Source organism: Salmo trutta, chromosome 9 (genome assembly GCF_901001165.1).
Source record: "Salmo trutta chromosome 9, fSalTru1.1, whole genome shotgun sequence".
NCBI classification, from domain to species: Eukaryota; Metazoa; Chordata; class Actinopteri; order Salmoniformes; family Salmonidae; genus Salmo; species Salmo trutta.
This window is the reverse complement of record NC_042965.1, coordinates 34,623,885-34,639,846: the sequence shown is the minus strand read 5'-3', so window position 1 is coordinate 34,639,846 and position 15,962 is coordinate 34,623,885. Positions and strand designations below refer to the sequence as shown.

Genomic DNA, 15,962 nt, shown 5'->3' with positions numbered 1-15,962 from the left:
AATATGTGGACAACTACAAATACCTAGGTGTCGGGTTAGACTGTAAACTCTCCTTCCAGACTCACATAAAACATCTCCAATCCAAAGTTAAATCTAGAATTGGCTTCCTATTTCGCAACAAAGCATCCTTCACTCATGCTGCCAAACATACCCTCGTAAAACTGACCATCTTACCGATCCTCGACATTGGCAATGTCATTTACAAAATAGCCTCCAACACCCTACTCAACAAATTGGATGCAGTCTATCACAGTGCCATCCGTTTTGTCTCCAAAGCCCCATATACTACCCACCACTGCGACCTGTACGCTCTCGTTGGCTGGCGCTCGCCAAACCCACTGGCTCCAGGTCATCTACAAGACCCTGCTAGTCAATGTTCCGCTGGTCAGCATAGCTGCACCCACCCGTAGCACGCGTTCCAGCAGGTATGTCTCACTTGTCACCCCCAAAGCCAATTCCTCCTTTGGCCGCCTCTCCTTCCAGTTCTCTGCTGCCAATGACTGGAACGAACTACAAAAATCTCTGAAACTGGAAACACTTATCTCCCTCACTAGCTTTAAGAACCAGCTGTCAGAGCAGCTCACAGATCACTGCACCTGTACATAGCCCATCTATAAATAGCCCAAACAACTACCTCTTCCCCTACTGTATTTATTTATTTATTTATTTTGCTGCTTTGCACCCCAGTATTTCTACTTTGCACACTCATCTATTGTCAAATCTACCATTCCAGTGTTTTAATTGCTATATTGTATTTACTTCGCCACCATGGCCTATTTATTGCCTTTACCTCCCTTATCTCACCTCCTTTGCTCACCTGTATATAGACTTATTTTTCTACTGTATTATTGACTGTATATTTGTTTTACTCCATGTGTAACTCTGTGTTGTTATATGTGTCGAACTGCTTTGCTTTATCTTGGCCAGGTCGCAGTTGTAAATGAGAACTTGTTCTCAACTTGCCTACCTGGTTAAATAAAGGTGAAATAAATAAAAAATTACTTAAAAAATTACAAATTCATTGCTTGTTTTGTTTGTTTTATTAAAATGCAATATAAAGCTCAGTCTGTCAGGTGACATTCCAGAGATAAACATTACTTATTTATTCCAGTGTTTCCCTCTGGACACACACACACACACAGAGAGGAGAGAGAGAGAGGGAAGAGAGATATAGAGAGGGGAGAGTGCGAGAGGGAAGAGAGATATAGAGAGAGAGAGAGGGAAGGGAGAGAGAGGGAAGAGAGATATAGAGAGGGAAGAGGGAGAGAGATGGAAGAGAGAGAGAGAAAGAGAGAGAGAGGGAAGCATGAGGGGGAGAGAAATAGAGAGAGCAAGAGGGAAGAGAGAGAGAGGGAAGAGAGAGGAGCGAGATATATAGAGATAGGGAGGAATAAGAGCACCTCCTCCCAGCTGCCTACTGCTCTGAGGCTAGGAAACACTGTTACCACCGATAAATCCACTATAATTGAGAATTTCAATAAGCATTTCTCTACGGCAAGAGAAAGAGTGGGAAAAGACAGAGAGAGGGAAGAGAGAGAGAAATAGTGGGAGGAGAGAGAGAGAAAGAGTGGGAAGACAGAGAGAGAAGGAAGATATATATATATATATATAGAGAGAGAGAGAAATAAAAGAGAGAGAGAAGAGAGAGGGAAGATAGATTTATATAGAGAGAGAGTGGGAAGAGATATACAGTTGAAGTCGGACGTTTATATACACTTAGGTTGGAGTTATTAAAACTTATTTTTCAACCACTACACAAATTTCTTGTTAACAATCTATACTTTTGGTTAGTCGGTTAGGACATCTACTTTGTGCATGACACAAGTAATTTTTCCAACAATTGTTCACAGACAGATTATTTCACTTATAATTCACTGTATCACAATTCCAGTGGGTCAGAAGATTACATACACTAAATTGACTGTACAGCTTGGAAATTCCAGAAAATGATGTCATGGCTTTAGAAGCTTCTGATAGGCTATTTGATATCACTTTAGTCAATTGGAGGTGTTCCTGTGGATGTTTCAAGGCCTACCTTCAAACTCAGTGCCTCTTTGCTTGACATCATGGGAAAATCAAAAGAAATCAGCCAAGACCTCAGAGAAAAATTGTAGACATCCACAAGTTTGGTTCATCCTTGGGAGCAATTTCCAAACGTCTGAAGGTACCACGTTCATCTGTACAAACAATAGTACGCAAGTATAAACACCATGGGACCATGCAGCCGTCATAGCGCTCAGGAAGGAGACGCGTTCTGCCTCCTAGAGATGAGCGTACTTTGGTGCGAAAAGTGCAAATCAATCCCATAACATCAGCAAAGGACCTTGTGAATATGCTGGAGGAAACAGGCACAAAAGTATCAATATCCACAGTAAAACGAGTCCACGGTTTGCAACTGCACATGGGGACCAAGATCGTACTTTTTGAAGAAATGTCCTCTGGTATGATGAAACAAAAAATATAACTGTTTGGCCATAATGACCATCGTTATGTTTGGAGGAAAAAGGGGGAGGCTTGCAAGCCGAAGAACACCATCCCAACCGTGAAGCACGGGGGTGGCAGCATCATGTTGTGGGGGGGCTTTGCTGCAGGAGGGACTGGTGCACTTCACAAAATAGATGGCATCATGAGTGCGGAAAATTATCTGGCTATATTGAAGCAACATCTCAAGACATCAGTCAGGAAGTTAGAGCTTGGTCGCAATTGGGTCTTCCAAATGGACAATGACCCCAAGCATACTTCCAAAGTTGTGCAAAAATGGCTTAAGGACAACAAAGTCAAGGTATTGGAGTGGCCATCACAGGTCTAAAATGGCGCCGGAAGAAATGGCAGCAGTTTTACGGGCGCCTAACCAATTGTGTTATTATGTGTTTTTTTTAGATCCACAGATGATGCAATCTCTATTGCACTCCACACTGCCCTTTCCCACCTGGACAAAAGGAACACCTATGTGAGAATGCTATTCATTGACTACAGCTCAGCGTTCAACACCATAGTACCCTCAAAGCTCATTACTAATCTAAGGATCCTGGGACTAAACACCTCCCTCTGCAACTGGATCCTGGACTTCCTGATGGGCCGCCCCGCCAGGGGTGGTGAGGGTAGGTAGCAACACATCTGCCATGCTGATCCTCAACACTGGAGCTCCCCAGGGGTGCATGCTCAGTCCCCTCCTGTACTCCCTGTTCACCCACGACTGTATGGCCAGGCATGACTCCAACACCATCATTAAGTTTGCTGACGACATAACAGTGGTAGGCCTGATCACCGACAATGACGAGACAGCATATAGGGAGGAGGTCAGAGATCTGGCCGGGTGGTGCCAGAATAACAACCTATTCCTCAACGTAACCAAGACTAAGGAGATGATTGTGGACTACAGGAAAAGGAGGACCGAGCACGCCCCCATTCTCATCGACGGGGCTGTAGTGGAGCAGGTTGAGAGTTTCAAGTTCCTTGTTGTCCACATCAACAACAAACTAGAATGGTCCAAACACACCAAGACAGTTGTGAAGAGGGCACGACAAAGCCTATTCCCCCTCAGGAAACTAAAAAGATTTGGCATGGGTCCTCAGATTCTCAAAAGGTTCTACAGCTGCAACATCGAGAGCATCCTGACTGGTTGCATCACTGCCTGGCACAGCAATTGCTCAGCCTCTGACCGCAAGGCACTACAGAGGGTAGTGCGTACGGCCCAGTACATCACTGGGGCTAAGCTGCCTGTCATCCAGGACCTTTACACCAGGCGGTGTCAGAGGAAGGCCCTAAAAATTGTCAAAGACCCCAGCCACGCCAGTCATAGACTGTTCTCTCTACTACCGCATGGCAAGCGGTACCGGAGTGCTAAGTCTAAGACAAAAAGGCTTTTCAACAGTTTTTACCCCCAAGCCATAAGACTCCTGAACAGGTAATCAAATGGCTACCTGAACTATTTGCATTGTGTTCCTCCCCAACCCCTCTTTCTACGCTGCTGCTACTCTCTGTATATCATATATGCGTAGTCACTTTAACTATACATTCATGTACATACTACCTCAATTGGGCTGACCAATCAGTGCTCCCGCACATTGGCTAACCGGGCTATCTGCATTGTTTTACTAGGATTAAATGTCAGGAATTGTGAAAAACTGAGTTTAAATGTATTTGGCTAAGGTGTATGCAAACTTCCGACTTCAACTGTATATACATACTGCTCAAAAAAATAAAGGGAACACTTAAACAACACATCCTAGATCTGATTGAAAGAAATAATCTTATTAAGTATTTTTGTCTTTACATAGTTGAATGTGCTGACAACAAAATCACACAAAAATAATCAATGGAAATCCAATTTATCAACCCATGGAGGTCTGGATTTGGAGTCCCACTCAAAATTAAAGTGGAAAACCACACTACAGGCTGATCCAACTTTGATGTAATGTCCTTAAAACAAGTCAAAATGAGGATCAGTAGTGTCTGTGGCCTCCACGTGCCTGTATGACCTCCCTACAACGCCTGGGCATGCTCCTGATGAGGTGGCGGATGGTCTCCTGAGGGATCTCCTCCCAGACCTGGACTAAAGCATCCGCCAACTCCTGGACAGTCTGTGGTGCAACGTGGTGTTGGTGGATGGAGCGAGACATGATGTCCCAGATGTGCTCAATTGGATTCAGGTCTGGGGAACGGGCAGGCCAGTCCATAGCATCAATGCCTTCCTCTTGCAGGAACTGCTGACACACTCCAGCCACATGAGGTCTAGCATTGTCTTGCATTAGGAGGAACCCAGGGCGAACCGCACCAGAATATGGTCTCACAAGGGGTCTGAGGATCTCATCTCGGTACCTAAAGGCAGTCAGGCTACCTCTGGCGAGCACATGGAGGGCTGTGTGGCCCCCCAAAGAAATGCCACCGCACACCATGACTGACCCACTGCCAAACCGGTCATGCTGGAGGATGTTGCAGGCAGCAGAACGTTCTCCACGGCGTCTCCAGACTGTCACGTCTGTCACATGTGCTCAGTGTGAACCTGCTTTCATCTGTGAAGAGCACAGGGCGCCAGTGGCGAATTTGCCAATCTTGGTGTTCTCTGGCAAATGCCAAACGTCCTGCACGGTGTTGGGCTGTAAGCACAACCCCCACCTGTGGACGTCGGGCCCTCATACCACCCTCATGGAGTCTGTTTCTGACCGTTTGAGCAGACACATGCACATTTGTGGCCTGCTGGAGGTCATTTTGCAGGGCTCTGGCAGTGCTTCTCCTGCTCCTCCTTGCACAAAGGAGGAGGTAGCGGTCCTGCTGCTGGGTTGTTGCCCTCCTACGGCCTCCTCCACGTCTCCTGATGTACTGGCCTGTCTCCTGGTAGCGCCTCCATGCTCTGGATACTACGCTGACAGACACAGCAAACCTTCTTGCCACAGCTCGCATTGATGTGCCATCCTGGATGAGCTGCACTACCTGAGCCACTTGTGTGGGTTGTAGACTCCGTCACATGCTACCACTAGAGTGAAAGCACCGCCAGCATTCAAAAGTGACCAAAACATCAGCCAGGAAGCATAGGAACTGAGAAGTGGTCTGTGGTCCCCACCTGGAGAACCACTCCTTTATTGGGGGTGTCTTGCTAATTGCCTATCATTTCCACCTGTTGTCTATTCCATTTGCACAACAGCATGTGACATTTATTGTCAATCAGTGTTGCTTCCTAAGTGGACCGTTTGATTTCACAGAAGTGTGATTAACTTGGAGTTACATTGTGTTGTTTAAGTGTTCCCTTTATTTTTTTGAGCAGTGTATATATATATATATATATAGAGAGAGAGAGAGAGAGAGAGAGAGAGAGAGAGAGAGAGAGAGAGAGAGAGAGAGAGAGAGAGACAGAGAGAGACAGAGAGAGAGAGAGAGAGAGAGAGAGAGAGAGAGAGAGAGAGAGAGAGAGAGAGAGGGAATATATATATATATATACACTGTGATAGACTGCATCCAGTTTGTTGAGTAGAGTGTTGGAGGCTATTTCATAGATGACATCACCGATGTAGAGGATCGGAAGGATGGTCAGTCTTATGAGGGTATGTTTGGCAGCATGAGTGAAGGATGCTTTGTTGCGATATAGGAAGCCGATTACAGATTTAATTTTGGATTGGAGATGTTTAATGTGAGTCTGGAAGGAGAATTTACAGTCTAACCAGACACCCAGGTATTTGTAGTTGTCCACGTATTCTAAGTCAGAGCCGTCCAGAGTAGTGATGCTGGACGGGCGAGCAGGTGCGGGCAGTGATCGATTGAATAGCATGCATTTAGTTTTACTTGCGTTTAAGAGCAGTTGGAGGCCACGGAAGGAGAGTTGTATGGCATTGAAGCTCGTCTGGAGGTTAGTTAACACAGTGTCCAAAGAGGGGCCAGAAGTATACAGAATGGTGTCGTCTGTGTAGAGGTGGATCAGACAATCACCAGCAGCAAGAGCAACTTCAATGATGTATACAGAGAAGAGAGTCGGCCCGAGAATTGAACCCTGTGGTACACCCATAGAGACTGCCAGAGGTCCGGACAACAGGCCCTCCGATTTGACACACTGAACTCTATCAGTGAAGTAGTTGGTAAACCTGGCGAGGATCATTTGAGAAACCAAGGCTGTCGAGTCTGCCAATAAGAATGTGGTGATTGACAGAGTCGAAAGCCTTGGCCAGGTCGATGAATATGGCTGCACAGTAATGTCTCTTATCGATGGCGGTTATGATGTCGTTTACGACCTTGAACATGGCTGAGGTGCCCCCATGACCAGCTCTGAAACCAGATTGCATAGCGGAGAAGGTATGGTGGGATTCGAAATGGTCGGTAATCTGTTTGTTAACTTGGCTTTCGAAGACCTTAGAAAGACAGGGTAGGATAGATATAGGTCTGTAGCAGTTTGGGTCTAGAGTGTCACCCCCTTTGAAGAGGGGGATGACCGCAGCAGCTTTCCAATCTTTGGGAATCTCAGACGATACGAAAGAGAGGTTGAACAGGCTAGTAATAGGGGTTGCAACAATTTCGGCAGAGAGAGAGGGTCCAGATTGTCTAGCCCGGCTGATTTGTATGGGTCCAGATTTTGCAGCTCTTTCAGAACATCAGCTATCTGGATTTGGGTGAAGGAGAAATGGTGGGGGCTTTGGCGGGTTGCTGTGGAGTGTACCGGGCAGTTGACCGGGGTAGGGGTAGCCAGGTGGAAAGCATGGCCAGCCGTAGAGAAATGCTTATTGAAATTCTCAATTATAGTGGATTTATCGGTGGTAACAGTGTTTCCTAGCCTCAGAGCAGTGGGCAGCTGGGAGGAGGTGCTCTTATTCTTCATGGACTTTACAGTTTCCCAGAACTTTTTTGAGTTAGTACTACAGGATGCAAATTTCTGTTTGAAAAAGCTAGCCTTAGCTTTCAAACTGCCTGTGTATATTTGTACCTAACTTCCCTGAAAGACTGTGCAGCCATGATATATATATATATATATATATATATATATATATATATATATATATATAGAGAGAGAGAGAGAGAGAGAGAGAGAGAGAGAGACCACATAGTGCAAAATTGTCACGTCCTGACCAGCAGATGGAGCTATTGTATTCGTTTTGGGGTCAGGACGTGGCAGTTTTGTGTGTGTGAATGTTTGTGTTGGTGATTGGGACTTCCAATTGAAGGCAGGTGTGTTGAGTTGCCTTTGATTGGAAGTCCTATATAGGTGTGTGTGTTTTTCTTTGGGGTTGTGGGTAGTTGTTCTTGCACTGCGTTTTTGTATGCCTGTAAGACTGTTCCTGTTGTGTGCATTATTTTTGTTCAGTGGATGCTTTACTCCTTTTGTTTGGATTAAAATATGAGTATCCACATTCCCGCTGCGCCTTGGTCTTCTCTTCAACACGGCTGTTTTTGTGACAAAAATGAGTGCATCAACCAACTTTATTGATATTTTCTTACATGTTCCACCACCTACACTCCACAATCAGAAAGAATTTGTTCTGTACAAAGCATAGAGTGTTCTAGGTGACCGTAGTCTTCCCCAGAGACCTTCATTAAGTACAGTATATTCAATATTTCTCTCTTCCCACCTTCATTCCAGCTGGTTTTTTTGTTAGTTGAAAAGTGGTCACTTTGTTTTGTTAGTTCTCAAACAGTGCATTATAGATATGTGTGTAATATTGCCAACAGCAATAACAGTGACAGAAAAATGGAAAACTAAACACACATTATTACAGCTGTACGCTATGAATATTGAATTTTGTCTACAAAACACACTACTGCTTTAATAAACACAGCGTTAATTCAAAGGTAAAAATAAATGTTGTTGCTTGAAAGGAGTGACATTAGATTTTTAGTTGAAGAAAAAGTAGAAAAGTCTTACTCTATCAATAATGTATTTGAACCAAATTTGTTTTGCTAACGCTGAATATAACAATGTCTAACGCTGAATATAACAATGTCTTACTAACGCTGAATATAACAATGTCTAACTAACGCTGAATATAACAATGTCTAACTAACGCTGAATATTACAATGTCTAACTAACACTGAATATAACAATGTCTAACGCTGAATATAACAATGTCTGACTAATGCTGAATATAACAATGTCTAACTAACGCTGAATATAACAATGTCTAACTAACGCTGAATATAACAATGTCTAACTAACGCTGAATATAACAATGTCTAACTAACGCTGAATATTACAATGTCTAACTTTGGTTCAAATCTTGCATTTCTGGCCATGATGTCAGTTTATTTCAACATTGACCGCTACTCCTTCATACTCCTTCCAAAGCTCTCGATATTCTGAACTTTGAACTTTAGGGGGTGGTCATATTGTATGGCCCTCTCCCTCCCCTCTCCCCAGCCGGACATCAGACAGACACCACTAGAGCGTAGTTTCTGTGCCTGCCTTCATTTTGGATGGAGGGAGCAAAACGGAGGAGGAGAAACGTCAACATAGTCACCCCATACACTCCATGGAGGGTGACACCAACGCACCGACAGAGAGCGAGAGGGTGGAGGCTACCTTCCTTGATGTCATACTATCCCTTTGGGTACATCTCAAATACCATCCTATTCCCCATATCGTAATAGGTTTAGGCTTAGCATTCTTCTACCAGACCCAATGTATTCCTCCATCCCTCTCTATCAAGTGTGGCTTTACAGTACCGGAGCAATACTAGTTGGTAAGATGGTATGAGCGCTTTTCCCCGGTGTTGGTCTCACAGAGGTTAATATGAGGCCTATAAGCAAGTTAACTTTCACAGAGCCATGGCCCTGCTTACAGCTGCTCTCAGCCTCAGGTTTCAACACCCGGGGATCAGGCTGACATCACTGGCGGAGGCTGCTGTCAGTCAGCGGGGGGCGAGCGTCACTGTCAGGTCTCCCTGATGTGATTGGTGGAGTCGCCCATCAGTCCCTGTCACTGTCAGGAGGCGGGCAGCGCCTCATCACAGTGTCAGAGCCCGATTGGCTCGTTGCTCACCCCATTGCCAAACAGCCCCCGTCAGTGTCAGCATCAGCTGACCTTGGAGGAGGGACTTATATCAGACCCCTCCTTCAAATGTCAGCTGAGCTCCGCCTTTCACCTGGCCCTCCCCTTCACTCAGGGCCTCTGCATAATATGCCCTTCCTGCGCCTCCTTGGGCTGCTGACCCATATGCTCCTGACCAACGTGCAATTGGCCATGGGCCTGGCCATGGTGGAGCCCCTCAGCGCCATGTTGGTGCTGCTGCTGCTCCACCCCATGGCCACGACCGTGATCGTGCCCCATCTCACTCTCGCCATGGTGACCGTGACCATGGCTTTTGCCATGGTGACCGTGCCCATTGCCATGGTGATGATGGCCGCGTCCACCGTGAGGTGTATCCCCTCCAGTGACTGGCTTTTCTTCTCCCTCAGGCTTTACCTCTACCATCCTGTTGCACTCTGCTGGGATCTCTGTGCTCTGTGTGTGAGAGAGGAGGATGGGTGTTGGATGGTTTGTCATAGAACTAATTTCCACATATAAACACAGACATAGCGAGTGTGTGTGTGAGTGTGTACCTCATACGTGCAGTCCCCACAGATGCTTTGGCAGTAGGTCTCCTTAATGGCGTTCTCTACGTAGGGAGTACCCAGGATGGAAAAAGGGAGGAAGATATGATGGGTCAGACGACCACACCTGAGAGAGAAACAGAGAGAGAGAGAGAGAGAGAGAGAGAGAGCGAGAGAGAGAGAGAGAGAGAGAGAGAGACAAAAACATATACATGATCAATTACACATCTTATAATCAGCTATTAAAGACTAGCAGAACGCACTGGATTCTTCAATTACATTGAATGAACTACAAGACAAAATACAAAACTCCAATCCTAAATAAAATGATAAAATATGCAGACCACAAATTCTAAGTGGCTATACTTAAACTCTTTAACATGATCCTCAGCTCTGGCATCTTCCCCAATATTTGGAACCAAGTAATGATCACCCCAATCCACAAAAGTGGAGACAAATTTGACCCCAATAACTACCGTGGCATATGCGTCAACAGCAACCTTGGGAAAATCCTCTGGATTATCATTAACAGACCTGCACCCTGACAGTGAATCTCAGTAGGACAAAAATATTGGTGTTCCAAAAAAGGTCCAGATGCTAGGACCACAAATACAAATTCCATCTAGACACCATTGCCCTAGAGCACACAAAAAACGATACATTCCTTGGCCTAAACATCAGCACCACAGGTAACTTCCACAAAGCTGTGAACGATTTGATAGACAAGGCTAGAAGGGAATTCTATGACATCAAAAGGATCATAAAACTCCAGTTAGGATCTGGCTAAAAATACTTGAATCAGTTATAGAACCCATTGTCCTTTATGGTTGTGAGGTCTGGTGTTCGCTCACCAACCAAGAATTCACAAAATTGGACAAACACCAAATTGAGACTTCATGCATAATTCAACAAAAACCTCCTCCTATGTGTATAATGTAAAACACCAATAACACATGGAGAGCAGAATTAGGAGGATACCCGCTAATTATCAAAATCCAGAAAATAGCTGTTAATACTACAACCACCTTAACGGAAGCGATTCCCAAACCTTCCTTAATAAAGCCATCACCTACAGAGAGATTAACCTAGAGAAGAGTCCCCTAAGCAAGCTGGTCCTGGGGCTCTGTTCACAAACACAAACAGACCACACAATTAGACCCAACCAAATCATTTGAAAACTAAAAGATCATTATTTGACACATCGGAAAGAATTTACTAAAAAACTGAGCAAACTGGAATGCTATTTGGCCCTAATCAGAGAGTACACAGTTGGATAATAACTGAGTGACTGACCCAAAATTAAGGAAAGCTTTGACTATGTACAGACTCAGTGAGCATAGCCTTGCTATTGAGAGATGCCACCGTAGGAAGACCTGGTTCTCGAGAGAAGACAGGCACTGCCCACAAAACAAGATGGAAACTGAGCTGCACTTCCTAACCTCCTGCCAAATGTATGACCATATTAGAGACACATATTTCCCTCAGATTACACAGACCCACAAAGAATTGGAAAACAAATGAAGTGAAATACCATAGTGTGCTATCACATCTGAAAGTTGTGTGACCTGTTGCCACAAGAAAAGGGCAAACTACTGTTAATACAACCCATATTTATGTTTATTTATTTTCCCCTTTTTACGTCAACTATTGCCAGTGTTACAACACTGTATATGGCCATAATATAACATCTGAAATGTCTCTATACTTTTGAATCTTTTGTGAGTGTAATGTTTACTGTTCATTTCTGATTGTTTATTTCACTTTTGTAAAACCCCTTGACTTTTTCCACAGTTTGTTGTGTTTCAGCCTGAATTTAAAATAGATTAAATTTAAATGTTGTGTCACTGGCCTACACACAATACCCTATAATGTCAAAGTGGAATTATGTTTTTAGAAATTGTTAAAGTATTCAACCCATTTGTTATGGCAAGCCTAAATAAGTATAAATGTGGTTAACAAGTCACATAATAAGTTGCATTGACTGGCTCTGTGTGCAATAATAGTGTATAACAGGATTTTTTAATGACTACCTCATCTCTGTACCCCACACATACAATTGTAAGGTCCCTCAGTCGAGCAGTGAATTTCAAACACAGATTCAACCACAAAGAGCAGTGAGATTTTCCAATGCCTCGCAAAGAAGGGCGCCTATTGGTAAATGCAAAACAAAATAAGACATTGAATATCCCTTTGAGCATGGTGAAGTTATTAATTACACTTTGGATGATGTATCAATACGCCCAGTCACTACAAAAACGCAGTTGCCGGAGAGGAAGGAAACCGCTCAGGAATTTCACCATGAAGCCAATGGTGACTTTAAAATAGTTACAGATTTTAGTGGCTGTGATAGGAGAAAACTGAGGATGGATCAATAACATTGTAGTTACTCCACAATACTAATCAAATACATAACTGAGTACCACTCTCCATATTTTCAAGCATAGTGGTGGCTGCATCATGTTATGGGTATTATTGTAATTGTTAAGGACTGGGGAGTTTTTCAGGATAAATAAATGAAATGGAGCTAAGCACAGGCAAAATCCTAGAGGAAAACCTGGTTTAGTCTGCTTTCCAAAGAACACTAGGAGATACATTTACCTTTCAGCAGGACAATAACCTAAAACAGAAGGCCAAATCTAGACTGGAGTTGTTTACCAAGTGGCCGAGTTACAATTCTGACTTAAATCTTCTTGAAAATCTATGGCAAGACTTAAAAATGCTTGTCTACCAATGATCAACAACCAATTTGACAAAGCTTGAAGCAATTTGAAAAGAATAATGGGCAAATGTTGCACAATCCAGGTGTGGAAAGCTCTTGGAGACTTTCCCAGAAAGACACAGCTGTAATTGCTGCCAAAGGTGCTTCTACAAAGTATTGACTCAAGGGTGAGAATTTCATATTTCATTTTCAATAAATTTGCAAACATTTCTAAAAACATGTTTTCACTTTGTCGTGATGGGGTATTGTGTGTAGATGGGTGAGAGAAAACAATTAATTTAATAAATTTAGAATTCAGGCTGTAGCACAACAACATGTGGAATAAGTCAAGGGATATGAATATTTTCTGAAGGCTCTGTATTTCACTTGCTTTGGCAATGTAAACATACAGTTTCCCATGCATATAAAGACCTTTGAATTTAATTGAAAGAGAGATACTTTAATGATTACACAGCAGCATGCTGTAGGAAAAAGAGGTATGTATATGAGATATATGATACTGTATAAGACAAGATACTGTGTGTGAAAGAGAGAGAGGAACAGACAGAATGCTGAGCACTGTTTTGTATTTCTGAGCTGACCAAGCGTAGGCAGGCAGGAAGACAGACAGACAAGAGACAGACAGAAAGACAAACAGACAAGAGACAGACAGACGGACAGACAGACAGACAAACAGAGAAAGAGACAGACAGACAAGAGACAGACAGACGAGACAGAAAGAAAGACAAACACAGACAGACAGACAGACAGACAGACAGACAGACAGACAGACAGACAGACAGACAGACAGACAGACAGACAGACAGACAGACAGACAGACAGACAGACAGACAGACAGACACACAGACAAACAGACAAACAGACAAACAGACAGACTACAGTAAGGAGCTGACCTGTCATAGATGAGGAAGTCATCCTTCTTTCCAGCCAGGGCCTGCCACACGTCAGCCTGTTTGGGCTCCTGTTTGTACAATATGATGTTCTCAGACAATTTCTGGCTCAGCAAGGTGTGAAGGTGCTGGGCCTGGTCCCCCTGGTGGTTCACCACCATATAGGTCACATTGTCCAGACCCTGGCCCTCCAGCTTCAGGCGCAGCGCATCCAATCTGCTCAAAGGAACACAACAAGGAAGTGAAAAGTGAGAATATGGAGAGATCGCCGAAATAAATCATGCTATAACAAAATAAAGAACGGGCATTCTATAAAGAGATGTGCTGCTGACAACCGGAAAAGTGTCAATTTTAAAGATTCTTTAAAAAAAACACACACTCCACTAGGGGTAGGAAAGTGGCTAAGGGAATGGAACGGAGCCCTATCTTGTCCACTTACAAGGATGCCTGCACCAAGCAGAACAATCAGCTGGCCTGGAGGAGGGCCACCACCGTGACCTGGCCCATAACCTCCTTCATTGGCTCCACCTCCCCAATGCTCCAACCAGCTGGTGGCTTACAGCGGGTCCCCTCCCCCTCACTCTCTGCTCCGCCCCCAGGGAGCAGGCAGAGAGCCAGGAGCAGGCTGAGCCCCGCCTTCATCACGGTGCCTTGCAGCAGGCTCGATCTGCTGAGGGTGTGTGAGTAGAAGAGAGAGACAGTGAGAGAGAGAGAGAGACAGAGAGAGACAGACAGAGAGAAGCAAGACTCGGGTTAGAGTCAACTCAGGTAATGAAGATTTGAACAGTGTTTCTTTCCTGTGTCAACACTAGAGAGAAAGCTCAAGCTGACAATCTCAGAGAATCAGGGGGGATGTTCCTTTCGTACAAATGTTGGGTGTGTCCAAATCTTCCTAAATGACTTCTCTTTCTCTGAAAGGAACTGATTTATTTTGTCTTTTCAATGGCAGGTAAAGGAGCAATCTGCAGTTGCTGCATCCATTTTTGGACTCATAAATTAATTATATGTACCCATTGATTCTTGAAGAATATAATATATATATTTTTATGTAATTTAGCAGATGCTCTTACCCAGAGCAACTTACATTAGTGAGTGCACAATATTTTGGTACTGGTCCTTACAAATGCCTTGTGAGCTTAGTTCAACTGTCGTAGCCCATCAGAACCCAAAATATAAGCTTGTTTTACACCAATGTTTGTAAATAAAGTAAATGTTAACAAACACTGTATAGCCACAAAACATGGTTAAAACTATTATTTTCATATTATGGATGGTCAGTTCTTGCATCCATTGCTCTGTCTATGAATTTGAGAGTGGTTACATTTCTCCAGTCTCATCCCTCAGCTTATTACAGAAAAAGTTATTATTTCAAAAGCGGATTGCCCCTTTAACGGAGACAAAGAACGGAAGACTTTGAAAAAATATATATTTATCTGCTGATATGAAATAAATTTGTGATTAGAATTTAAGGTAATTCTTTCTGAAGTTTTACACTTCTAGCCTTTTATTATAGGGATATAATTTTGTTGTATTATTTATTTAATTTTTATTCTATTGCACAACCAAAGGAAAACTGATGAACAACAGAAAAAGAAAGATTTGGAGACGGGTGGGTAAATGCAGAAAGTTCTCTCTCTTTCTCTGCATATTAATGCTATAGAAACACTTAATTATGAACCAACTGGAAATGATTAAATATATATGCCGCACGGAGCATCAAAAAACAACTTTTTTTTTTAAATAGCAAAACACTATCTCAATTTTTTTCATATCATGCATCACAGGTTATATACAGAAAAAAGAGAGAGATGTAGGCTGTTCTCTGTATTATCAGAATGCACAACAAGTTACAAAATAATTCTGCAGTCACTTACCCTCTGTTAAAATCTCCCTCCTTAGTCAGCTCAGCTCTGTCTAGCAGTAGCTTTTGGAACAACAACTCCCTCTGCTCCCCCCTTTTATACTCGAACTGTTATTTTCCTGTATACCCGAAAGGAAGACAAAGTTCATGATAGGGGTCTGTGAAGATGCACTTCTGCACATCTTGCATGTGTGCGTGATAGAGAGAGCGAGAGAGAGAGAGAGAAGGGGAGTACACAGATCTTGAGAATAACATGGAAAGTAACAGTGAACTTTTAACCATCATTATTGCTTTGCAATTGTTTGTCATGTCTGTGTGCACTAGGCTTGTAAATCAAAATGTCCCTATATCTCACTTGATTTGCATGCAGATCATATGACTACCTCTGTCTCATTCCTTTGCCTGAAAAAGTGAAGCCTGCCACAGAATGTTTAAAGAACAGAACATTTTGACAGCCTGTTTTTCTCTGAAGGGGAGAAGTGT

The 15,962-nt window shown here is 43.4% G+C and overlaps 1 pseudogene; it reads right to left on the bottom strand.

Annotated features, from left to right (window-relative positions):
- Nucleotides 1-7,884: 7,884 nt before the first annotated feature.
- LOC115200460 (selenoprotein Pa-like) lies at nt 7,885-15,623 on the bottom strand (annotated as a pseudogene).
- Nucleotides 15,624-15,962: the final 339 nt, after the last annotated feature.